This window comes from Narcine bancroftii, chromosome 5, assembly GCF_036971445.1.
Source record: "Narcine bancroftii isolate sNarBan1 chromosome 5, sNarBan1.hap1, whole genome shotgun sequence".
NCBI classification, from domain to species: domain Eukaryota; kingdom Metazoa; phylum Chordata; class Chondrichthyes; order Torpediniformes; family Narcinidae; genus Narcine; species Narcine bancroftii.
Genome location: NC_091473.1, coordinates 207,864,011 through 207,890,481, shown reverse-complemented (window position 1 = coordinate 207,890,481; position 26,471 = coordinate 207,864,011). Strand labels below are relative to the sequence as shown.

General features: G+C 44.0%; 1 protein-coding gene and 1 long non-coding RNA gene across 7 annotated transcripts in view; one reads left to right on the top strand and one right to left on the bottom strand.

Moving 5' to 3' along the window:
* The first annotated feature begins 8,942 nt into the window (after positions 1–8,942).
* On the top strand, positions 8,943–20,069 carry LOC138764655 (uncharacterized). Of its 4 annotated transcripts, none has more exons than XR_011358263.1 (4): positions 8,943–12,123; positions 13,327–13,399; positions 16,679–16,838; positions 18,657–20,069. It is a non-coding gene; the product is annotated as an uncharacterized lncRNA (long non-coding RNA). The 4 variants fall into 4 exon arrangements; XR_011358265.1 differs by lacking the exon at positions 8,943–12,123 and adding an exon at positions 12,761–13,184; XR_011358264.1 differs by lacking the exon at positions 13,327–13,399 and having other exon boundaries at positions 8,953–12,123; positions 18,657–20,068.
* The window catches only part of LOC138764652 (uncharacterized), a 230,124-nt gene continuing 218,324 nt past the window's right edge, over positions 14,672–26,471 (bottom strand). For 2 of the 3 annotated variants that reach the window (XM_069940856.1, XM_069940857.1), the window contains exon 5: positions 14,681–18,704. The gene's annotated coding sequence lies outside the window, so the exon portion shown is untranslated. Of the gene's footprint in view, positions 18,705–26,471 lie in introns of all 3 variants that reach the window. The other variant, XR_011358251.1, reaches the window with a different exon arrangement.

Below are 26,471 nucleotides of genomic sequence, written 5' to 3'. Positions count from 1 at the left end.
CCTAGTCCATCAGTCTGCATAGGGGTCCCCCTCCACCCTGCAGGGTTGCCAGGGTAATAGTGTGCTGTGCGCCTGTGTTCATGAGTGCCAGCCAGCGATGTATGTTGTCCTTTCCCGAAGGTGCTGCTACAGGGATGTGCGGCCTCGGGCGCCCCGGGTGGGAAAGGTCAGCAGGGTGCTGGGGACCTGCCCTTCATCCTATGAAGGGGGTCTTTCATGCACCGTTAGCAGGCTGCTCACGCAGGGTGAGTGCAGACATCAATTACAGCAGCTGCTGCCTGATCTCAGCCTTAAGGGCTGGGGAGATGGGGTCAGGTGGTGTGGTAGGAACAACAGTGTGGGCTGGTCGGGTGGCATGGGGGATGAGGGTGGCTCCAGCCTCCTGCTTACTGGTGGGAGAACTGCATGTCTTCCCCTGGCGAAGCTTCCCCCTACTCAACTCCTTCCAGTGTGCATACAGGGCAGGAGTGGGAATCCTATCAATACGAGTTGTGTCCTCTCCTGCGTGCAGCAGGTCGAAGTAGAGCCTCCTGTTGGGCAGTGAGGGGCTCAGGTTCCGGGTTCTGGACTCCGCACTGCGGACTAATGAGGACACCTCTCGTGGCATATACTACCCCTCCAGGAGGGTGATGGCATCGCATACTATTTTCCCTGTGGCGGGCCCCATTAGCAGCTGAATAATCGACTTAAGATCAAGGGCTGCAGTAGTCACAAAGTGTACCGCGTATGTGCCGGTTACCCCCGTGTTCTCAATGAAACCTTAGTCAATGGTCTCCTCATATATCTCATTGTTCAGTGCCTACTCTCTGATGACTCAGGTGCCCTCCCCTACTGTGGACCAATGTGATCTCCCATGGACGTTCCATTCCAGTCGAGTGGGATATCGGATTTGTATGGCCATGAGCATGACCACGAGCTCCCACAGTGATGACTCACTGCAGATCCCCTCCTGTGGTGCTCACAGGGCATTATAAATGGCCTGAAGTTTGGAGGTTCCCCAGATCACAGACCTCCTGATCGGAGATGGCAATATTAGAGCTCCCCTCATCCCACAGTCTGAGGAGCCAAGCAGCGAGGTGATCACCTGGCCGCTGGTGGTGTCGGTCCACCAGCTGGGTGAGCACCTTCGGAGAGAAATCACAGGTCTCAGTGGTCTCCCATGGTCCGCTAGCACGTGCCCAAGCTGCCCCCTCCTTATTGCCCCCCTATTCCATGGAGGAGCTGGGACCTTGTGGTGACGAGTCGGGCTTGTAGGACTCAGCGGTGGGGGGGGGGAATGGGACAGTTGCGGCAGGACCCTGACTCCCCGTGTGTCCATCCTCATCACTCTCCATCCAGATGTCCCCATCCCCCAGCTGTGTTCGACGGCTCACCCTGACGGATAAAGATTCTAATTTTAATTGAGTCAGGTCATTAGCCCAACCGACGGGCTGCCTGAGCCTGCTGGAGCCGGATCCTCGGTGTCTCTGGTCACTCGTTTTGCCTTGGGCAGCAAGAAGTGCCTCAAGCAGTCTGCTGCAGCTCAGTCCCAGGTCTTCTGTTTCCCTGTCCTTATGGTCAGAGACGGTCTGCAGCTTTTCCACCAGCTGATTGGAGATCCTACCTGGTGTCTCAGCAGTGATGCCCGCAGCCAGTAGGCACCCCTCTGATTACCCCCTCCCTTGGGAAATCCTGACTCCTTCAGGAGGACTACCATTCCATCGCCTCAAGAGTCCCGCTGCTCGGACCAGTCCTCGGGCTTACCAAAGTTGGGCAGCATGCTGGCCAGACTTCCAAATCCCTCACTATCTTTAGCCCACCCGAGCATTCTGTTTTTGGGGCCAGTACTGGCTTTCCTTCGCCCGTTCCAAAACATCCCTCTCTGATCTGTGCTTGGCCAAAACCCTTGCAATCCTGCACGTAGCACCAATTGTTGTAAGGGTTCGTGTGGGACACAGTTTAAGAACCAGATCAAAGTCAAGGTACAAAGCACATGTTGATTTCGGGGATGCAAAAGGGACAACAGGGCAAGTATGCTAGGCAAACCTATACACACAGACAATCTCTTTGGCTTGGCTTTGCGGACGAAGATTTATGGAGGGGGTAAAAGTCCACGTTAGCTGCAGGCTCGTTTGTGGCTGACAAGTCCGATGCGGGACAGGCAGACACGGTTGCAGCGGCTGCAGGGGAAAATTGGTTGGTTGGTGTTGGGTGTTGGGTTTTTCCTCCTTTGCCTTTTGTCAGTGAGGTGGGCTCTGCGGTCTTCTTCAAAGGAGGTTGCTGCCCGCCAAACTGTGAGGCGCCAAGATGCACGGTTTGAGGCGATATCAGCCCACTGGCGGTGGTCAATGTGGCAGGCACCAAGAGATTTCTTTAGGCAGTCCTTGTACCTTTTCTTTGGTGCACCTCTGTCACGGTGGCCAGTGGAGAGCTCGCCATATAACACGATCTTGGGAAGGCGATGGTCCTCCATTCTGGAGACGTGACCCACCCAGCGCAGCTGGATCTTCAGCAGCGTGGACTCGATGCTGTCGACCTCTGCCATCTCGAGTACTTCGACGTTAGGGATGAAAGCGCTCCAATGGATGTTGAGGATGGAGCGGAGACAACGCTGGTGGAAGTGTTCTAGGAGCCGTAGGTGATGCCGGTAGAGGACCCATAATTCGGAGCCGAACAGGAATGTGGGTATGACAACGGCTCTGTATACGCTTATCTTTGTGAGGTTTTTCAGTTGGTTGTTTTTCCAGACTCTTTTGTGTAGTCTTCCAAAGGCGCTATTTGCCTTGGCGAGTCTGTTGTCTATCTCATTGTCGATCCTTGCATCTGATGAAATAGTGCAGCCGAGATAGGTGAACTGGTTGACCGTTTTGAGTTTTGTGTGCCCGATGGAGATGTCAGCCTTGTCTAGCATGGTTCTGATGTTCCAGCATGCTAGCTTGAGTTTGTGAGCATCTTTTGAGGGGGAAGACGTGGAGGGGGAGGACGTGGAGGGGGAGGACGTGGACTTGTCCTCGGGCCTGCGCAAAGGAGCTTTTAGGTGGAGTTTTGAGTTTTGTGTGCCCGATGGAGATGTGTGGGGGCTGGTAGTCATGGTGGGGAGCTGGCTGATGGAGGACCTCAGTTTTCTTCAATACGCCAGGGGTAAATGTACACTTCTGATACCAAGAGACAAATTGACAGAAGACTGGGAGTAATTACATGAATACACACATTCAACAGTCAGGATTGAGGTGATACTACATGCCCCCACACGTTGACCGGTACAGACACGGCTCTTGCTACCTAACCTCAGGACTCACCCCAACCCAGTGCAAAAGTGCTGCTTGCGTGCCACGAGGAGTCCAGAAGAGTGAGAACAAAGGGGCACGTGGCCTTCATAGTTTTGCAGGCTGTATTGGGGTCCAATCACTCAGGGCAGGCTGGGCCTCATTGGCTGCTGTGGCCAATGGCTCGAAGCCAAGTAAAGGGGCTCAGCAGAGGTCAGCCGAGGTGATTCACCTGGGCCAATTGGGTAAAGGTCAGGGCTGAGTTTGGACAGGCTGCCTGGACTGCAGCACCTGGTGATTTAGCTGGGCCAATTGCAAGGGTCACCTTCATGGCATTGGGGTGAGTCTTTGAACTTGATTGGTCGGTAGTGTGTTCTCCGAACAGGAGCGCAGCAACGCCACCAGGTGGTGGATTCTGCTTCTCCATGAAACAAGCACAAGAAAGAAAAAGGAAACAAAGGAAAAAGAAGATCAGACTGTTCAGGAATTCAAAGAAGAGCATGCTTTAGAAAAATGTTCACAATTGGAGAAAAAGTTGTATGATGAGAAATTAAACTTTTTAAAGAAGAATGGAAGACGTTTCGGTTGCTTGTTTAAAGTACACATCAGCAAAACTTGTAATAAGTGCCTCAGTTGTGATATATGCAGTTTACAGCATCCCAAGTTACTGCATCCTTAACAAAATAAAGTTGAGAAGGAAGTCAAACAATCTGAATCCAAGACTAAAGACACAGTAAAAGAGAACGCCTCCGCTTTGGTCCAGACAAACAGGCTAACTGGAGCCGGTGGCAAAGTTCTCTCAATAGTTCCTGTGCAGGGTAAAGCTAAAAACGGAATCTTCTTACTGAAGATCAATGCATTTCTTGATCCAGGAAGTACTTTATCACTTTGTACTGTTGAATTAATGAATAAACTTAATCTTCATGGTAAAAGATCATAAATCTTGTTCAAGACAATGAATGATGAAAGGAACATTGATACTAATATAGTTTCAGGTTTACAGATTGTTGGATTGAATAGCAATGAATTTTGTGATCTGTGTGTCCATACTCAGAAGATAATGCCTGTGAATGAGGAGAATATTCCCAAACAGGATTATATCAAACAGTGGGATCATCTAAAAGAAGTTAGCTTCTCCAAGGTGGATGCCAAAAATCAAGATGCAAATCAGATTAGCTATACCAAAAACTCTCAAACCTCTAGAGCAGGGGTGTCAAACTCAAATTCACGGAGGGCCAAAATTAAAAACTTGGACTAAGTCGAGGGCCGAACTAAATATTTATTGGAAATTTTCAACAACATCTGCATGTTTTCTCTTCTTTCAACATATGTCATGTTAAACTTTAGGATATAACTTTAGGAGGATAATGTTACAGGTCAGGAGTAGGCAGCTCAAGTTCACCTTTGCTTGACCTGAGGGAAACCTATTTGGTCCCTGTGGAGATGTAGTCAGCATTCACAGGCTATGTCCATTTTGGCCTGCATCAGGACTCAGCATTTCCTGCTCACTCCTCAGGCTCTAGGCCTCTATTCACCCTCGACCCACCATCCTTCTACCTGACCAGTCCTTTACCCAACCTCTACTCACCCCTCACTCCACTCGCTCTGCCTCTACCCACACCATCCTATACACGCCCCTCTACTGCCTCTCCCCTCAACCTGTTCCTCCCTCTACCCATCTCTCACCCTCTAATCACCCCTCCCCTACTCACCCTGCCCCTCCCCTTTAACCTCTTCCCTATCCACCCCTCCTTCTATTCATCCCTCCCTCTAACTGCCCCTCGCACCACCATAACTTCCCCTGCCCATTACTCCTCACCTACACCCTCTGCCCACCCCTGCTTACCCACCCACTCAGGCCCAGCGCGCTGGCGATCGGCCTTTGCAGAACAGCGGGGGCCGTGCGCAGCCTGCCATGTCCGTCGCGCCGACAGGAAATCACAGGCGCTCGCCAATCCACCGCACCGCTCGACAGGTGGGAGAAGTGACTGGTTGTGCAGGGAGCCTTCCAACTGGCTTGCCGGCTGATGACATCGACAGACTTCTCGTGTTACAATTTTGTTTTCCCCGTTCTCAAAGTTTGCACGGTCAACCTGCAACACTCTTGCTCCCTCCGCGTCCCGTGGATCTGATGCCCGGATGTTGTTAGGATTCCCAGCAGAAGGTTTGTGGAACTTTACCATTCTGGATTCCTTTTTGAGAATATTCTGGCCATCTTTTAAGGGGGGTGGTTTTAGGGGGGAGGGGATAGTTAGGGGGTGGGGAAGGATGTGCAATGAAGGGGGAGGATGGTGGGGGTGACATTACCAAAAAACAGCATCGGCTCTCGCTGCAGGGCAGGCCACCTCTAATACATTTTTGAAATGATCTTGCGGGCCAAATATAATTATATCGCGCCCGCAGCCAGAGTTTGACATGTGTGCTCTAGAGGTTATAGGGAGCAAAGTGACAGACCTTATGCCATGAGAGCATTGCTTGGATGGACAATTAACAGACCATTAAGAGGAAAAATGAATAATGATCAGGAGTTGTTGAAAGTAAATGTCAACAGAATTTCATTTGTCAAACTTTATGATATTTGGGAACAACAGTTTAAAATTGATTTCTCTGAATGTCTTAAAGATATTCACAAACCTTGAAAGGAAAATAAGCAGTTTCTGAATTCAGTTTCAAATTCTGTTAAACATGTTGATGGTCATTAATTAGCGTATAGCATTACCCTTGAAGAAAAGAGAAATTTGTGCACCAGATAATAAAATAATTGCAGAACAGCGTATGCTGAATTTGAAGAGAAAATTCAAGAGACATTCTTCCTTTCATTTGGATATACCAATGTCAAGTCAGATATGATAAAAGAAGGTTATGTAGAAAAGATATCAGAAGGTATCTTGAAATGTAAAGATGGAAGAAAATGGTATTTACCTCATCATGGAGTTATACATTCACAAAAAGAGAAATTACAAGTAGTATTTGATTGTGGAACATCATTTCAAGGAGTTTTATTGAATTCTCAACTTTCTTGTACTTCACCAGTACTTTAATAGGTGTTTTGATTTGTAAGGAACCTATTATAATTGTTGCAGATATTGACACGATGTTTCATCAAGTGAAAGTACCATCAGAAGATCATGATTTTCTACCATTGTAATGGTGGCCTAATGGCGATTACAGTAAAGATATAATTGAATCCAGAATGACAGTTCATCTATTTGGAGTGACTTCATCACCGAGTTGTGCAAATTTTGCTCCCAGGAAATGTGCTGAAGATGATGAAGAGGAATTTCATTCTCCAGTTATAACCAGCATCAGAAACAATTGCTATGTTGATGATCGTCTCACTTCAGTGTTTCAGAAAAGGAAAGAATAGATCTTTCTCATGAGTTAAAGGAGATCTGTAATAAAGGCGGTTTCTTCCTTATGAAATGGATGAGCAACAGTCGAGATGTGCTGGCTGCTGTTCACAACGCAGAAAGAGAAAAGGATTTGGATTGTGCCGTTGTACCTGTCGAAAGAATTCTAGGAATGCAATGGTGTGTTCAATCTGATGGTTTTCAAATTTAAACTTGCTTTGAAAGTACGACCTTTGACAAGAGGTATTCCTTCGTTCATAATTTTGGCACCAGTAGTATTAATAGCCAAGAAAATTCTGCAAAAATTGTGCAGAAGAAAATTTGTATGGGGTGAAACTACATCAGATTCCATCGCACAAGATTGGATGAATTGGATTGAGAGTCTTGAAATGTTAGAAAGTTTTAAAATCAACAGATGTTTGAAACCTACAGGGAAAATTGAGGCTGAATTAAACAGACTAAAATGTGAAGGCATCTTAGAACCAATACATTACAGCAATTGGGCAGCCCCATTGCGTCCGTACAAAAAGATTCACATATGCGGTGATTACAAAGTCACCATCAATCCATCACTCAAAATAACTGAACACCCCATGCCCAAGGCAGTAGAATTGTTCCAGGCACTAAACGGAGGACAAGACTAGATTTGTCACAAGCATATCAACAGATAAAATTAGACAAAAAAAGAAATCAAGGGAATATATGACAATCAAAACCCATCTGGGATGATATTTTTTTTAAGCAACAATGGACAAATTAAAACATAAACCAGGAACAATCAACGGCCAGACAGATCGATGCCTCATCATGCATGCTGCTACCCAAGACAGAACAGAGATGAAATTATTAAATGGACACCAGGGGCAGCAGCCATCAAGCAAGAACTTCAACAACTGCCCATTATAGCCCAGATGATCTGAAAGGAAACCCAAAAAGTGGCAACATTAAGCAAGATCCAATACTTCCCCCTTAATGGATGGCCAGAATCTGAAGTCATCTCAGAAAATCTAAAACTTTACCACATACGCAGCCATGAACTATCAGTCAAAGGGTACCAGTCCAATTATTCCAGCCAAATGGCAAACGACCATGTTATCAGAATGGCAGCACAACCATCCGAGAATGGTACGAATGAAGGTAGTGGCCCGCATTCATGCCTGGTGACCCTCCATAGACAGAGACATTGAAACAACAGTAAGAGAATACAAAGTATGTCAGACAATGCAACCAAAAATGCAACAAGCAGGACATAAACCACAGAACTGGCCAACCAAACCCTGGCATCAGATTCATGTAGACCTTGCTGGAACATTCATGGGTGAGACTTTGCTTATAGCTGTGGACACACACGTCAAATGGCTAGTAGTTTCACAGCTGAAAATCACAAAAGCAGATCCCACGATTGACAGTCTACGAGCGATCTTTGCCACTTAAGGATCGCCTCATGAATTAGTTACAGACACTGGGCTCCAGTGTAGATCAGAACATTTTTTTAAATTTATGTGTGACAACAATATCAGATATATTTTGTCTACAACCTATCACCCAAGTATTAATGGGGAAGCAGAAGATTTTGTACAAACATTCAAAGAAACAATGAAAGCCATGAAACTTCTAAATGTCAGTTGGACATAGAAAAATCACAGATTTCCTATTGGGGTATAGAAACACGCCACATTCACAAAGCGTACCCCAGCAGAACTAATGTTTGACAGCAACCTGCCGACCAGGCTGTCCACAGTTCACCCAGATCTGGGTCTCTGATTGCAAATAACAGCATCGCCAGAAACTTCACCTACAACATTGGAAGTGGGCAAGAGAGTTCTGGTGCAAGATTATAAAACCCATGGGTGGTAGGAGCAATCTTACAAAAATTGAGCCCCTGTTCATTCTCTTTTCTAGATGGAGACAGATTCTGGAAGTGACACATTGACCAATTACAAGCATTGACTGACACTAAGGTCCACAAACAGCCTCATGAACAGTAGGAGGTGGCACCAGACCTGCCGTGGCCTGCCCCAACCATCCCACCCCTCAGGCCATGTGAGGGGAGAGCCAGAGATGGTTGCGGACCCAAGGAGTACAGTAAATGAAACACACAGCCAGGAGGGCAGCAAAGATGGGCAGTCATTGCCAACTCGACCGCTAACCTGACGATCTATGGGTCCTGAGCAAAGACTGGCTGATAGGCACTATCAATAACCATAGAGTCGAGAAATGAGGGAACGATTAGCTTTAATACACAGAGGCCTCAAGCTAGGCCGGATCCAGGTACAGGAATGCTGGAATGGGGGGGTAGCTCGACCTTTATCCTTTATGCCAGGACAAAAGGGGAAGAGACATAGGGAATGAGTCATTAGTGGGTGGGCCAGCCTCTGATGTACAGTAGCCAGTATGGACTATATACAGTGGAGGAAAACATATCAGTTCACCCGCATAGCAAACCACACCAAGGTGGTCCAAGATAGAATGAAGACCACCCAAATGCTTGAAGGACTATGTCCCCTGATTATTATTAAATACTTTCCCTTTTATAATTATAATTACTCATGAGATGTATTCTATTTCTCACGTAGTCCTGGGAGTGGGAAGTGGGTGGGGCCCCAAAAAGACCAGTTCTTCTTCCAGAATACCTTTCCAAAATGCACCCATCCCCTGTTCCTTCATCTGAACCCCTCACACTGGGAGATAATGTCAATATCCAACCTTTCGCCTTCTTGGCTAAAGCAGCACTAGGCCTCCCACTGTTGGACACGTCCATGAGGGATCTCGTGTTGCAGATCCTGAACTTTCCAGCCAGATCCTCTGCCATGGGGGAAAGACTCAATTATCGGCACAAAACCAATGGGAAAAGCTGCGAGGGTCACAAGGTGGACGGCCTGTCCTGTCAGCATCCACCCTGCTGCATCACCAACCCGGGCTGTGCAAGTATCACACCACTGATGTCATCTATGGTGTCAGCACCGCCCCTGTCCCTCCAACGGCCTGGGTCCTTTCTCACCTCATTGCTCCTTCGGAACCCAACGAGGGGGACGCAGCCGGGAGGACAGCCGAGCGCTGCGCTGTCAATGGGCCGAGCCGCAGGGAGGGGAAGGGGGTAGTTGCTTAATTACCTCCTTAATTTCCCCCAGCGGGCTCTCCCCACCCCAACTGTCCCTGTTTGGTAACTGGTATATACGTCTGCTGAACACGGTGGAAAATCTCTTTGAACATTTTCCTCTGTTCCTCAGCTGATCCACATCATCGGTTGTGCCCTCCGCCCATGTGAGGCAATTCATCCCTTGTTCCATTGTCGTCCTTTTGTTCCAACATGAGACACTGGTTTTGGCTCTTATTTTCTTACCCTCCGTTGAAACGAGGGATTCGGCCTTTCTCTGAAGATAACACTGCAGCAGATCCATTGAAGCCCAGAAAACAGAATGGAATAAAGTCCTTTCAGCAGGTTGGTTAGAGAGTGGGAATATGATTGAATGGACACCAGACTGGACAGGGCTCTGTATTCTGTGTGTGTCCCTGGGACTGGGCTGGGCTCTCTTCAAGTGTCACATGAAGCCAGGACAATAAGAATGGTTCCTCCACAAGCCATCCAGCAAGTCAATTCTAACATGAACAAAGTTGCAGGAGAGGTGAACAGTTACCATGTGTCAAGTTACAATGACAAAGATCAATTAGCAACAAGGTGAGAGCAGTCTTTAAGCCTGTGGGTGTGTGATTTGGCACGAGATGTGATGGAGTCAGTGGAGGTGAGGGAGATGTCATCTGAGCTGCATTCACCACAGTTTGTAGCATTGTTTGATCTTGGACAGAGTTGCTATCCATATCAGGCTTTGATGTAGCCAGCAAGGAAGATCTTGATGGTAGTGGAGTATCGGGTTACCAGCAGAACTTCTTCAGTCTTCCAAGGAAGTAGAGTCATTGGTGTACTTTCTGGAACATTGTGTGAGTGAGGTTGGTCCCAATGAGGTCACAGGAAAGGTTCACTCCCAGGAATTTGGGCCTATCTGCTGTCTCCAAATGAGCACTATTAATGCAGACAGTGGTGTGGGTTCGATGATCAGCTTCCTTTGTCTTGATGTTGAAGGGAGACGCTCAAGCTGCTTTCTATGTTCCATCTCACAGCTATTTATGATCAGCCTACGTCTGTGCCATCAACTAATTTGTAGGTGGATTTGGCATGTGGGTGCAGAGGGAGTGTCATTAGGGCTGAGTACACATCACTACAGAGTGATGTGCTGTGATTGTGGAGGAGATGTTGCTGCCCATCTTCACTGATTGCATTCTGTTTGTTGGGAAGTCGAGGATCCAGTGGGAAGGATGTTTTGAGGCTAAAATCTCAGTTTTGAGATAATGTTGATGGGGTCTATGGTGTGACTGATGAAGAGTTGTCTGACATGGGTTTACTTGGTGTCCAGGTGTTCCAGGGCCAGGTGGAGGGCCATTAACGTGGTATATTCCATGGATCTGTAGGAACGGTGGGGAAATTGAAGTGGGTCAAGGCTGGCTGGAAGGTGAAAGTTGATGTGAGCCAGGACCACCGTTTCTAAGCCCTTCATTAGGGTGGATATCAGAACCACAGTTCAGTGGTCATTTAGGCCCATTATTGCATTTTTCTCTGTGCTGGTATAATGATGGCCTTCTTGAAATGGGTGACAACTACAGATCACGGCCGAGAGAGATTAAAGATGCCTGGGAATTCAGCTACCAGTTGATCTGGGTGGCTCTCAGTATGTGTCCAGGGACTCCCTCTGGGTGAGTTGCTTTCCACAGGTTCACTCTCCGGAAGGCTGACTTGACTTCTGCAGCAGTGACCGTGTGTGCAGGATCGTTGAGGTGGATATCTTTGCCTCACTGTTCAAAACTAACAGAGAATACATTTAGTTGACTGAGTAGGTTTTGTTTTGTGGACTCCATGTGGTCAAGTGGACAGGCTCGTGATTTGATTGATCAAACAAATGGCAGTGTTGATATTTTGGATATTAAGAGCTTAAGAAATAAGAGCAAGAGTGGGCCATTCAGCCCATTGAGCCTGCACCATTCAATAAGATCATGGCTGTCCTGATGATGGGCTCATCTCCACCTCCCTGCCTTTTCCCCATATCCTTTAATACTCCTCTGTAAAAATCTATCCAACCTGTCTTAAATATATTCACTGAGGTTGCCACCACTGATTCAATGGGCATTGAATGGATTCACTGCCCTCTTGGAAAAGCAGTTCCTCCTCTGTCCTAACTCTTCTACCCTGAATGTTCAGGATATGTCCCCAGTTCCAATCTCCCTCAAGAATGGGGACACCGTCTTACCTCTATTTTATCCATGCCTTTTATAATGTTATATATTTCTATAAGATCTCTCATTTTTCTAAAGTCAAGTGAGTACAGCCCCAGTTTCTCTTCATAGGTTAACCCGCTCATGTCTGGAATCAACCTGGTGAAGCTCCGCTGCATCACTTCCAAAGCCAGGATATCCTTCCTCAAGTAAAGAGACCTGAATTGCACACAGTACTCCAGATGTGGCCTCACCAGAACCTTGTACGTTGACAGCATAACATCCCTGCTGATAAATTCAATCCCTCTAGCAATGAAGGCCATCATTCCATTGACCTTCTTGATAGATTGCTGCTCTGCAACATAGAAGAATGAGTCTGATTAGATGGTGGGTGAAGTCAGGGCGGGACACTGCAGAATCAGTGCAGTTGGAGAATTCTGGATAGAGGGGATGTTGAAAGAAAGACTGTTTTATTGATGCAGGGAGTTTAGGTGGAACTCTTGCTGAGTGCAGCCAGGAGAGAATCCAGTTTTATAACCGGTGCAATAATATGGATCGGGCTCTGATTACATGGTTGTTGGCCAGAGTAGCATTCATGTGATGTTCTGCAATGTTACTGCAGCTATCTGTAAATTGGCATCCTGAACCTATGGCCAAGGCATCTCTCAACCAGCCCATTACTCCTAAAAACACACAGTACATATTCATTCCCCTCCCACTGTTGTGACCACCCTTGTCAATGTCTTGGGTGAAAGGGGTCTCCATGAGATGTTATCTACTGTCAATCCCCAACTCCTATTCCTTTCCCACCATTGATTTTTTTTTGTTCATTGCTCCACTTTTATTACCTTAGTTAACAAAATGTGATGTTTCCTGACTGCTTTTTGTCATTTGTTTTGAAGGTATATTTGATATTCAGGAAAATTGACAAAAAGACACTCTTATCCATATATACCAAAACCAAGTCAGACATTGACTTGTGCAGACCATTGTGAAACAATGCCCATTTGTACGGTTTGTTCATTGTACATTGTCATAATGGTAAATAATATCAGTCCACTTCATTGCTTGTGGTTGGATCTGAACCACATACTCTCTGAGACCTCTCTGAGGAGTCGTAATATTACTCTGTGGTCTGCTGCCATAGTAGTGATCTGGTGCATAATTTTCTGCACACTGGAGAGTTTTTCTTCGTACTCCCCCTTCATCCAACAACCTGCCTCGTAAATGGGAAATTTGTCCTGTCACAGGACTCATCTGACAGCTGAGCTGAAGATCCTGATTTATGGAACCTGCCTGCAAGAATTTTATCTACACACTGCTTGTAAGTTGATTGGGTGGTTAAGAATGTTTGTGGTGGGTTAGCCTTCTTTAGTCAGGGGATTGAGTTCAAGAGCCATGAGATATTGTTGCAGCACTCTAAACCTCTGGTTAGAATGCATTCAGTTCTGGTTGCCTCATTACAGGAAAGAAGTAAATGCTTTCAAGAGGCTGCAGAGAAGATTTATCACGATGTTGCCATGAAGCAAGGTTGACAAAGTTAGGTTAAACAATAAATTATTTATAAAAGAAAACTCTTCAAAGTCCTTTCAAATCCTTAGAGTCATATCCATTCATTTCCATCAATGTTCATTGTTATATTCATTCTCTATTTAAGACAGTGGCATATTGAAGATACTCTCCCCTCTGTTGTTTGAGGGACTTCCCATTGGTCTCAGCCCCTCAATGCCTGATGACGTTTGGTTCGCACAAAACCATTGTGTTGGCTGCACCAAGCCTCAGTGCATCTCTCAGCCAATCAGCAGCATTGCTTCACTGACATCTCAATGTGCTGAAAGAACAACAAGTTTTGCGTAGCCCAAAGGGCATCTTTCACCATTGATGATCTTCAGGCAGCTCTGGATATCTGAGCTGCGTGCCTCCCCAGGATCAGCCCATAAGTTATAGTCATTTGTTATATAATGACAAGGTCCCTTGCATCCTGCCCCACACACTGTGAGCAAATCTATTCTGCAAAGAAGTGGGTGACTGTCTTTACTACACTGCACAGCCATCTTGGGACAACATACATTGTGGGTGATATTTTATCATACAGGAAGGTTCTAACCAAGATAGCTCTTGTCATCATCAGCTCAGTCAAGTTCTGTTGCTTATGAGGGAGCTCTGGCAATGAGGCATTCTTCCAGACCTGAATAGTCTGCACAAGGAACCATCCCCCAGTATCCCTTGAGAACTTGTTTGCAGAGCATTCGGTGCTGACCACTGCCTGATGGTTAAATGTTTGTTTTTTGGAAAAGATTTTTGCGAAAAGGGTAGGTGGTGTGGTAAAGTCCAGCTGACAAGGACATTGCATGACAATGGAGCCACGCCCATCCTTCACAACACCAGGGGTAGGAAGAACCTCAGCACATAGCAGCACATGGTCCCCTTGTATGTTGGTTCCATGCACAGCCTGATTTTGGGAAAAACCTGCCCCTTTTGTCTGCAACTTGTACATGAGGACCATCGAACCCTTTCCATTTTGGATCTCCATATAAACCAGAAGACTCCTCTGGTGAACATAATGGAGGAGATTTAGCAGTACCAAGAGCACTTTGCACCCGACGACCAGATTCTTCCATGTTATTGAGAGGGTGCATCCTGCTCAGAGACCCATTTTCTAGTTGTCCTCTGTGATCCACTCTCGCCAAATTTTATTCCACGCTTGAGGCTCTCCAAACCAAATCCTCAACATTTTCAGGTCCTCGGATCTGTGAAGGGGATGGTGATCTGGTCTGACTAGTTACCAAAGCATTGCCTCACTCTTCCTCCAATTTACTTTGGCCCCAGTCCCACTCAAACTGGCCGGAGATGCTGATCAGTCTGCAGATTGATCATGTCTGAACAGAAGATGGCGACGTTGACCATATGCAGGGAGGCATTGACCTGAATGCCTCGACTGCCCGCAATGTCACTTCTTTTAAGCCTTGTCCTTCCTTTGTTAATTTTTTTTATTTATCACATAATGAACCATATCAACCAAAATATGTACAGATGTTTCTCATTAAATATACAGTGAAATTTTCCCCCTTTTCTCCCCCTTTCCCATCCCCCTCCAAAACCAATAAATGTACAATACAATAAAACCACATCTTCACACAAAAGAAAAACAAACAAGAAAAATGTGTCATCTACTTTTACAATCTAATCTAATCGTTTTTATCATCTTATCATTTTAGGAGATGGAGGTCCAAGGCAAGCTCTTTCTGTTATGTTCCATGTATGGTTCCCCAATTTGTTCAAACAATGTAACTTTATTTTTTAAATTATATGTTATTTCCAATGGGATACACTTATTCATTTCCATGTACCATTGCTGTACTCTCAGGCCCTCTTCCATTTTCCAAGTTGACATGATACATTTTTTTGCTACTGCTCAGGCTATCATAATGAATCTTTATTGTGCTTTATCCAATTTGAGACCTAGTTCTTCACTTCTTGTGTTTCTCAAAGAAAAATTTCTGGATTTTTTGGTATGTTGTTTTTTTGTGATTTTATTTAATATCTGATTTAGTTCTTCCCAAAATGTATTCACTTTTGTAAATGTCCAAATTGCATGTATTGTTCCCATTTCATTTTTACAACGAAAACACCTATCCGATATTGTTGGATCCCATTCTTTCAATTTTTGGGGAGTGATATATAACCTGTGTAACCATTTATGCTGTATCATACATAACCGTGTGTTTATTGTATTCTTCATAGTTCCAGGACAAAACATTTCCCATGTTTTTATCTTTATATTTGTCCTTTTCCCACTTTTTGGGTTTATAGCTTATTTCATCATTTTCCTTACCTTGCAGCTAAATGTACATATTTGTGATAAATCTTTTAAATATCATGGTATCTGTAATCACATATTCAAAGCTACTTCCTTCTGGTAATCTCAATGTGTTTCCCAATTTATCCTATAAATTAGCAATCACTGTACCATGAGTTATTCCATTTTTGTCCTTCAACTGTTCAAAGGTTAACAAATTATTTCCCAAAAAACAATTTTCTATTCTCTTGATTCCTTTTCTCTCCCATTCTCTGAAGGAAATGTTATCTCTTGTAAAAGGGATTAGTGGATTTTGCATCAATTGCATTTTTGGTATTTGGTATTTTATTTTTTTCCTTTCTATGTGTATATTAATCAAATATATTAATCACATGATGCAATACTGGTGAGCTGTTATATTGCACCATCATTTCCTCGCATTTATAAAGTATATGTTCCGGTACCTTCTCTCCTCTTTTTTTCTAATTCTATCTTAGTCCATTCTGATTTTTCTCTCGTTTGGTAAAAATCTGATAAATACCTTAATTGTGCAGCTCTATAATAATTTTGGAAGTTTGGTGACTGCAAACCCACTTGGTTATACCTCTCTGTTAATTTATCTACTGCTACCCTCGGTTTCCCCCCTTTGCACAAGAATTTCCTTATTATTCTCCTTAGTTCAACAAAGAATTTCTCTGTTCAGGGAATTGGTAATGTTTGACATAAGTATTGTATCCTTGGGAACACATTGATTTTAATGCAGTTCACCCTCCCTATCAACGTTAGTGGCAATTCTTTCCAACGTTCTAAGTCATCCTGTAATTTCTTTATTAATGGCTAATAATTTCATTTTTACAAGTGGTTTAAGTTATTGTCTAATCTGATACCTAGGTATCGGATTGCTTGTGTTTGCCATTTCAATGGAGATTCTTTTTAAGGTTATGTATAATCCACGTTACTCATTGGCATCACTTTGCTTTTATTTGCATTGACCTTATAAATCTCCCCTATCATATTAGGTTCCAGACCTTGAGAAAGCCTCAAAATTAAAGAATTCAAGAAGCTCCTAACCTGTAAATAACAAAAAAAGTGATGTTTAGGTATTATAAATATGGTGGATAATTGTTCAAAAGAAGCAAGAATTTGGTCAATAAAGAAACCTGCAACTGCAAATCTCTGGTGAGTCCACAATGGTCACCTCATTACAGGAAGGATGTGGAAGCTATGGAGAGGGTGCAGAGGAGACTTAGCAGGATGTTACCTGGATTGGAAAACAAGTCATATGAGGCAAGGTTAGCAGAGCAGGGAAATTTTTCTTTGGGCTGTAGAAGGATGAGAGGAGACTACAAGATCGTGAGAAGCATTGATAAGGTGGTCAACCAGCACCTGTTTCCCAGGACAGGAATGGCAAACCCCAAAGGATGTGGGTACAAAGTGAAGGGAGGGAAATTTAGGGGAGACATCAGAGATGTTTTTTTTTGATGGAGACTGTTGTGAATACCTTGCCAAGGATGGTGATGGAAGTTGAATCATTCGGGGCATTTAAAGGACTCTTAGACAGGCACATGGATGGAAGAAAAATAGCAGGTTACAGGGTAGGGAGGTTTGAGTACATTTTGTAAGGAATACATGGGTCGGCAAAACCTTGAGGGTTGAAAGGCCTGTAGTGTTCTATGTATAAGGAAAAAGCAGGCAGGTGTCTGAAGAAAGACTGTGAGAGAAAAGGGGGAAGAATGGGAGGGGGAGGAGTCCAGACCAACAAACCAGAAGTGTTCATTGGACATGATAAAAGGAAAGGTGAGAATTGATTTTGGTTCTGTGCAAGGAGAGAGAGAGAGAGAGAGAGTGCAAACTAAATAAAAGTAAGGAGATGAAGATTGGCAGGGTGGTGCTGGTGATGGTGGCTTATAGAAAACCAGAGAAATTGATATAAGTGCAATCAGGTTGGATGGTGACCAGTCGGAAGATGAGGTGATGTCCCGTCCATTTGTAGTAATCTCAGTCTCTGAATGAGTTGGTTGTCCTAGAGTTTGGTGGTTGAGGGGTAGCAACTATTCCTGATCCTGAAGGTGCAAGTCCAGTGGCACCTGTACCTCTTTTCTGATGGGAGCAACAAGAACAGAGGGTGTCCTAGGTGGTGTGGATCCTTGATGATTGCTGTTGCTTGACGACTTCATCGTTCCATGTAGATGTTCTCAATGGTGGGGAGAGTTTTCCCTGTGAGGTTCTGGACTGTGTTCATTACCTTTTGCAGGGCTTTCCACTCAGAGGTATTGATGCACCCAAAGCAGGCCATGATGCAGCCGGTCAGCACATGTTTCACTACATTTCTGTAGAAGGTTCCCAAGGTTTCCGTTGACCTACCCAGCCTCCGCTGAGGAAGTCGAGGCACTGATGTGCTTTCTTCATGATGGCATTATTATGATGGGTCCAGGAAAGCTGCTCTCAGATCGTGACTCCCAGGAATTTAAATTTGCTCACCCTCTCCACCTGTGATCCCCCAGAGATGCCTGGATCATACACCTCTGGTTTTCCTTTCCGAAAGACTGCAATCAGCTCCTTAGTTTTGGTGACATTGAATCAGAGGTCATTGTTAGTACACCATTCAACTAAGCTTTGAATCTCCCTCCAGTATGCTGACTCATTGGCCCTTAATTATACAGCCCACTCAGGTGGTATTGTCAACTAATTTGTGAACAATTTTGTTGTCGTATTGAGCCACACAGTCAATGGTATAGAGTGAGTAGAGCAGGGGGATAAATACATTACTCAGTGGTGCTCTGGTACTGAGGCAGATTGGAGAGGAAATATTCTGCCAATCCGGGCTGACTGGAGTCTGGAAATGATGAAATCGAGGATCCAACAACACATGGGAATATTGACGCCCAGGCCTTGGAGTATGTTGATTAGTTTGGAGGGAATTATGGTGTTGAATGCCAAACTATAGTCAATAAATTGCATCCTGATTCATGTATCTTTGCTGTCCATGTGTTCCAGGGTTTTGTGTCGAGCCAGTGAGATGGCATCTTCTGTAGACTTGTTGCACTGGGAGGCAAACGAGAATGGATATATGTCACCGCTCAGACAGGAGCTCAAACTGAAGGAGAGTGAGAAAGACAAAAAGAAATACCAAGGAAGAGATTGAAATGAAATTTCAAGAACTGAGATGGAGACAAGAAGAGATAAAGAGAGATTTTTGTGCTTTTTTTTGTTTGTGACCACAAATGGAATTCTAATCTTGAGTGAGAGAGAGGGAAAATGGATGGGTTTGACAAAAACCAAGAAACCAAAATGGCAAAGTTTGTGTCAAACGTCCTCTATCTCCTGTTGTTTTTTGTAATCTTTATTTATTGCACGATGAACCTTTTCAACTATGTACAAATCTTTCTCATTAAATATGCACAATGACATTTTCTCTCTTTTCTCCCCCTCCAAAACCAATAAATATTAAACATATAAAATACAATAAAACAACATCTTCACACAAAAGAAAAACAAACAAGAAAGATGGGTCATCTACATTTACACATTAAATCTGATCGTGTTTATCATCTTATCGTTTTAGGAGATGGAGGTCCAAGGCCAGCTCTTTCTGTTATATTTCATGTATGGTTCCCAGATTTGTTCAAACAATGTAATGTTGTCTTTTAAATTACATGTAATTTTATCCAATGAGATACACTTATTCATTTCCATGTACCATTGTATTTTCAGGCTCTCTTTCGTTTTCCAAGTTGAAATTATGTATTTTTTTTGCTACTGCTAAGTCGATCATAATGAATCTTTTTTGTGTTCTATCCAATTTGAGTCCGAGATCTTTACTTATTATGTTATTTAAAAGACAAATTTCTGGATTTTTTGGTATGTTGCTTTTGGTGTTTTATTTAATATCTGATTTAGTTCTTCCCAAAATATATTCAGTCTTGCGCATGCCCAAATTGCGTGTATTGTTGTTCCAATTTCATTTTTACAGTGAAAGCATCTATCCGATATTTTTGGGTCCCATTCTCTTAATTTTTAAGGGGTGATATATAGCCTGTGTAACCAATTATATTGTATCATACGTAGCCTTATGTTTATTGTGTTCTTCATAATTCCAGAACATAACTTTTCCCATGTTTGTTCTTTATCTTTGTTTAAGTCCTTTTCCCAACTTTGTTTAGGTTTGTACCTTATTTCATCATTTTCCTTGCCTTGCAGCTTAATGTACATGTTTGTTATAAATCTTTTAATTATCATTGTGTCTGTAATTACATACTCAAAACTGCTTCCTTCCGGTAGTCTCAATCTGCTTTCCAATTCGTCCTTTAATTAAGCTTTTAATTGGTGGTATGCAAACATTGGACCGTCAGTTATTCCGTATTTCTCATTCAACTGTTCAAATCTTAATAAATTATTTCCAAAAAAACCAAATTTCTATTCTCTTGATTCCTTTTCAATCCCATTCTCTTAAAAAATATAGGTTGTCTATTGTAAAAGGGATTAGTGGATTTTGCGTCAAAAGCTTTTTTGGTGTTTGATAATTTAATTTCCTTTCTACGTGCATCTTCTTCCATATGTTAAGTAAATAATGCAATACTGGTGAGTTGTTATATTGCACCACCTTTTCATTCCATTTATAAAGTAAACGTTACAGTACCTTTACTCCTATTTTATCTTGTTCTATCTTAATCCCACTCTATCTCCTGTTGTGAGGATGTGCCCTGTCATTGAGGTACAAACTGGTGAAACAATTCCCTGCTCCTCCTCTGTCCATCAAATCCAAATTCCAGAATAACATTCCATTGATTGTCATGTCCACAAACACAGAAAACTCTTTCCTTTGTTTGCCCTGTCAAAGCACACACTGAAGAGCCATCAATGCAGGGCCACAATCCAGTCAAGAAAGAGGGGCAAAAGAGAGTCCCTTTTGAGGCATTGGGGGTCCTTGGATCTCTCCACCTCCTCCGATCCTGCTTCCTCTCGGCCTCTGTGAGCTTAGTAACCCCATGGACTCTGCCCTGTTCAGTAATAAGCCCCAGCTCAAGGCATCCAAGCTGTATCTCTGTGACCCGTGGTTCTGAATCCTGAAGTGTGGGGAAGCTATCAGTGTCTGAAGCTCCTCAGGAGACTCATTAGCCATCAGCACTTTAACCAATCCCAGTAACCAAAAGTCATTTTCCCGAATGGTGCCAGCGCCCACATCCAACACATCCTCCTCCGCCATTTCCGCCACATACCTCATGATCCCACTACTAGACACGTATTCCCCTCTCCTCCCCTCTCTGCCTTCCACAGGGACCACTCCCTCCGTGACTCTCTGCTACCTCCTTCCCCACCAATTATCTGTTTGGGACCTACCCCAGTGACCACAGGTGATGCTCCACTTGTGCCCAAACCACCTCTCACCACTATTCAGGGCCCCAAACAGTCCTTCCAAGTGAAGCAAATTTACTTCTGTATTTTCAGTGGTGACGTACTGCATTCAGTGCTCCTATTGTGGTCCCCTCTACATTGGAGAGACTGGACGCAGACTGGGAGGTCGCTTTGTAAAGAACTTGGCTGTGTCTGCTGCAATAGCGTGGATCTCCCAGTGGCTCCGATTTCAATTCTCCATCCCATTCACTTGCTAAATGTGTGCCCATGGTTTCATGCACTGCCAGACTGAGACCAACCACACACTGGAGGAACAGCACCTCATCTTCCAACTGGGCACCATCCAACCAGATGGCATTAATAACAGCTTTTATGGCTTTTGGTAAAACTCATACCCCCAACCCCCACTTCCTTTAGGTCTGCCTCTCCGTTCCATTTCACTCCACCCGCATTGGGTATCTTTCACCAGTGAGTAACTCACTGACAGAGCACGGTATCCTTTCACCAATCACTAACTCACTGACAGAGCAGGGTATCCTTTCACCAGTCAGTAACTCTCTGACAGAGCAGGATATCCTTTCGCCAGTCAGTAACTCACTGACTGAGCAGGGTAACCTTTCGTCAGTCAGTAACTCACTGACAGAGCAGGGTATACATTCACCAGTCAATAACCTGATTCCTCTTGTCCTCAGCTACTGCCCCACCAGCCTTCACATTCAACACATCCTCCTCTGCCATTTCTACCACCTATTTCGTGATCCCACCGCTAGACACATATTTCCTTCTCCGCCTTCTGCAGGGACCACTCCCTCTGTCACTCCCTTGTCGACTCCTCCCTTCCCACACATTATTCCTTTGGGTCCAACTCCTATGACTGCACGAGATAGTCCTCTGTGACCACACCTTCCTCATCACCTTTCAGGGCCCAAACAGCCCTTCCAAGTGAAGTAGCATTTCACTTGTGAATCTGCAGGGGTCATCTGCTGCAACTGGTGCTTCTGTTGTGGTCTCCTCGACATTGGAGAGACTGGGAGATCGCTTTGTTGAGCACCTTGGTTCCATCCGCCACAACAATGTGGTCCTCCCAGTGGCCTCCCATTTCAATTATCTATCTCATTCCCTTGCTGACGTGTGTGTCCGTGGTCTCGTGCTCTGCCAGACTAAGACCACGTGCAAATTGGAGGAACAATACTTCTTCTGAATGGGCACCCTCCAACCAGATTCGACATCTCTGGCTTTTGTTAAACCTCTCCCCTACCCCTCACTTTCTTCCCCTGTTGCCTTCCCTTTGCTTTGTCTCTCCATTCCATCTCCTTTTGCACAAACATGATGAATTCTTTTGTTCCTTTCTCGATCTTTTTATTGAGGTTTACAATAAAACAGAGTTAAACAGTACATTTTTGTAAGAAATACAAATTGTAATAAAATGAAAAGAAAGCAGAAAACCCTTAATTCCAAGCCCCTACCACGATACAAGGTTGGAAAAAAAACTAATGTGTGGATATCAAGTGACGACAACCTGGAAATAAACAGCACAGCATCGAAGGGGATGAGAACCGTCAAACTCAGAGTGTGATAATGGCCCATAATGGGCCTCATGTCTGTATGAAATTAGTATTTGAATCTTATTTCATCAAAATTGCTCGTCTCGCTATCAATGAAATAAAAGATAAAATTTGGTTTTGAGTTGAAGTCAATAAAACGTCATCATCCTGAAATGATCCAAAAAGAGCAATTCAAGGGCAAGGTTCCAACTTAACCTTAAGATGTTTGGAAAATATTTCTCTAAACCAGGGCAAGTCCATAATATGTGAATCAAAGAAGCCTCAACAATTACATTTGTCACATCGAATGTGTATATCAGAGTAAAAACGAGACAATTTAACTTTCAACATATGTACCCTATGGACCACTTTAAATTGCAATAAGCAATGTCGTGCACAAAGGGAGATCATATTAATCAGATAACAAATAGAGTCTGAGAGCTCATCAGAGATTGAAAGATTCAAATCCTCTTCCCAGTGTCTCTTAATCTTAACTAACAAGGCCACATTTAAATCATGCAAATTGTTATAAATAAGAGATAGTGAATCTTTATGAGAAAGTTGTAAACCAAAAAGTAAATCAAGAGGATTTGCCTCGGGAATTGCGGAAAATCAGGGATCTGAGATTGAACAAAATGACTCACCTGCAAATATCTAAAAACAATGCATTTTGGTCATTCACATTTAACCATTAATTATTCAAAAGAAACAAACTTATTTTGAAGAAATAGTTCTTTAAAGCATTTAAAGTCTAATCTGTGCCAACCCTTAAAACCTCTAAGCTGCAATGAGGGTAACAATAAGGACTGGCAAGGGAAACATTCTGAAATCAAAAAACCTTCTAAATTGTGCTCACAGGTGTTGAGAGCCTCACCTTCTCCTTCAATATCATATCATTTGTTCATTGTGATTTGGCTATGATTGCCTGCAGATCCTGCAAGGATTTCAGATCAGAGGAGCAATCCTCGTGACTCAGCTCCCATTCATCATGAAGGACACCTGAGGCTGGTTGTGTCCATGGTCGGTGACAGTGCAAAGTCATTGGACAACTGAAGCAACGGCTCCCACTTGCCTTTGCAGAGAGTGGTGAGTCATTACAAGTTACTGACAGGAGGGTGAACCAGATGCCAGACCAAAGAAGTGGGGAGGGGGTGCGCAGGGAGGGGGGATATCAGGTGAGGAAGAGTCTGGTAAAAGCTGTTTGGAAGCAATGTTTTAATCTGACAGTATGATCTGTTCAGACAGAACACACAACATTACAGCACATGTAGAGGCCCTTCAGCCCACTATGTTGTGCCAACCTGTATAGACCTACTCCACAACAATCTTTTTTCTGACCTCACACCCATAACCCTCTATTTTTCTTACATCCATTGCCAATCTCAGAGTCTTTTGAATGTCCCTTTTGAACCAGCCTCCACCTCCAACCCTGGCAATGTAACCTCGACACTCACACTCTGTGTCATAAAACTTACCTCTGACATCACCCCTAACTTTTCCACCTCTCACCTTCAACAGATATCTCTGGTATTTCCTAATATTGGGTGCTGGCTATCCACCCTACCTCAGCCCCTAATAATCTTAAATACCTCTAATAAGTAACCTCTCATCCTTTGGAATGCAATGATACACATATCACTCTCTTGATGCCAGAAGCAGACCTCTTCATCCTTTCATTCACCCTCAGACAAAATAAATAGTGTCTTGACTGAATGTCCAACCTTAATTCCTGTCATCTTCGGGGCCTGTGGTCTTTTAAATCAGTCACGACCCTTAATTTATATGGCGATCGACATCTGTCGTCAGATGCATCTCTGGATCAGTGGGAAGAAGACAAAGTAAACGATTGGTGGGAACCTCTCAACTCCTTCAGAACCAAAATCACAGGGTGCCCTGTGTCGAAACACCTCGTTCCCATAATGAATGAATCAATCCATCCTGAACAGTCAATCACCATTACTCTGAGCCTGTTGCTTTCCAGTGACACTTGTCCTGAAATGACAAGAGGGTCTTGGTCTGTGTGTATCTCACGGTCACTGGTTTCGATTCCTTCAGTCCCATCCTGCTTGGTAAACATGAACTTGTTGGTTGGTGCAAAGAACCACCTCAGAAATGTATTTCCAGATGCAAATCAGTGGGCTTATTCATTTTAGTAACAAGATTGCAATGGGAGGGCCCCCAGCTCAAATTAAACCGGCCTGTACAACCTGAGAGGAAGTGGAAGAAGGACTGCATCTTCACATTAACACAGAGTTTCAGACATCTGTAGCTCTTCAAAGCAAATGGCTACTGAACTTTAAATGAGCCACAGGCTGTCACTGAGAGTTGGTGAAGTTTGATCCAGGGTTAATTCAAAACCTATGGGGACCTTGTAGACCAAAAGCAGTCTCTCCACTCCTTCCACTCAGTGCCCTGACACCCTCCCAGCAGGGACTCCATCTCTTTGATGCTGCAATGCAGTGGATTGAATACAGTGAGGCTCTTTTCTGTGTGAACGTGGAACAATTAGTGACATTATCGGTCGATAACTGATAGGTTTAGATACTCATGTTAACCCTGCATACAATCTTCACAAAGACAAGTTTAGAGTCTAATGCTTATTTCCACCTTCAAGATGCTAACATTGAGGAGGTTAAAAAAAATTAATTCTCCAGGGGTATGGAGACTAATGTCATTAATCTCTCATTCTTGATAAATCATAATCTCAATGAGATAGAGTAGGGAGAATGTGGAACTCTCCCAAAGAGGTGAATGAGTGGGAAGGGAATAGACGGAGATGTTGACCCAGTTGGACGGTGTTGGGGTGGCTGAAGGCTCGTGTGGAAACTAAACAATGGCGTGGAAAAGCTGACCTGAATCTTCTCCAGTGTTGTATGTTCAATGTGAGTCAGTGCAACCTCAGAGTCACATGGGAGCAACAACATCCACGGGGCAGTCAATAAATCTCCCACCAGAATGTGGTCATATCCTCCAGGACAGGAAGAACACAGATTTGATCTGGAGAGAGCTTCCTTTCACTTGTTCCAACAATTTCACCCAAGTTGTTTCAGACATTGGTGAGACCAGACTTGGAATATTGTGTGCATTTCTGGGCACCTAACTACAAGAAGGATCTCAATAAAATTGAAAGAGTGCAGAGAAGATTTACCAGGATGTTGCCAGGTCTTCAGGAGTTGAGTTTCAGGGAAAGATTAAATGGGCTAGGACTTTATTCCTTGGAGAAAAAAGGAATGAGGGAAGATTTTATAGAGGTTTACAATATTGTGAGAGGTATAGACAGAGTGGATGTGAATAAGCTTTTTCCGCAGATTAGAGGAGATAAATATGAGAGATCATCGATTTAAGCTGAAGGGGAAAAGTTTAGGGGAACATAATGGGGAAGTTCTTCACTTATAGAGTTGTGGGAGTGTGGAATGAGCTGCCAACTGATGTGGTGAATGCGAGCTTGATAGTGTGTTTTAAGAATGAATTCAATAGGTCTATGGATGGGTGATACCTGAAGGATTATGAAATGGGAGCAGATCAGTGCAATGAGGGAGATGATGGTCAGCACAGACTAGAGGGGGTGAATGGCCTGTTTTCTGTGCTGTAGCATTCAATGATCCTATGGCTAGAAGAGCATATGTTACAGGGTGAGGATTCCTCTGTATAGGCATATTAAACCCTCTCAGGCAAGGAACATGTTGACAAACACCAAAGCTCTCGACCCTGATAAATAGGGGATTAAGCATTTGGAATGGTGAACATGTGGAAGTGACATTCACACAGAGTGGGTGATGTGAAAAACATTCCTGCATTTATTAGATAGTTCATAAATATGATGCAGAAAGGTGCAAATAATAGGTTGACAGGGTTAGAATCCAGAAAGATGCTATGTTCCAAGGAGAGAGAGTCCACTGGATCAATGGACATT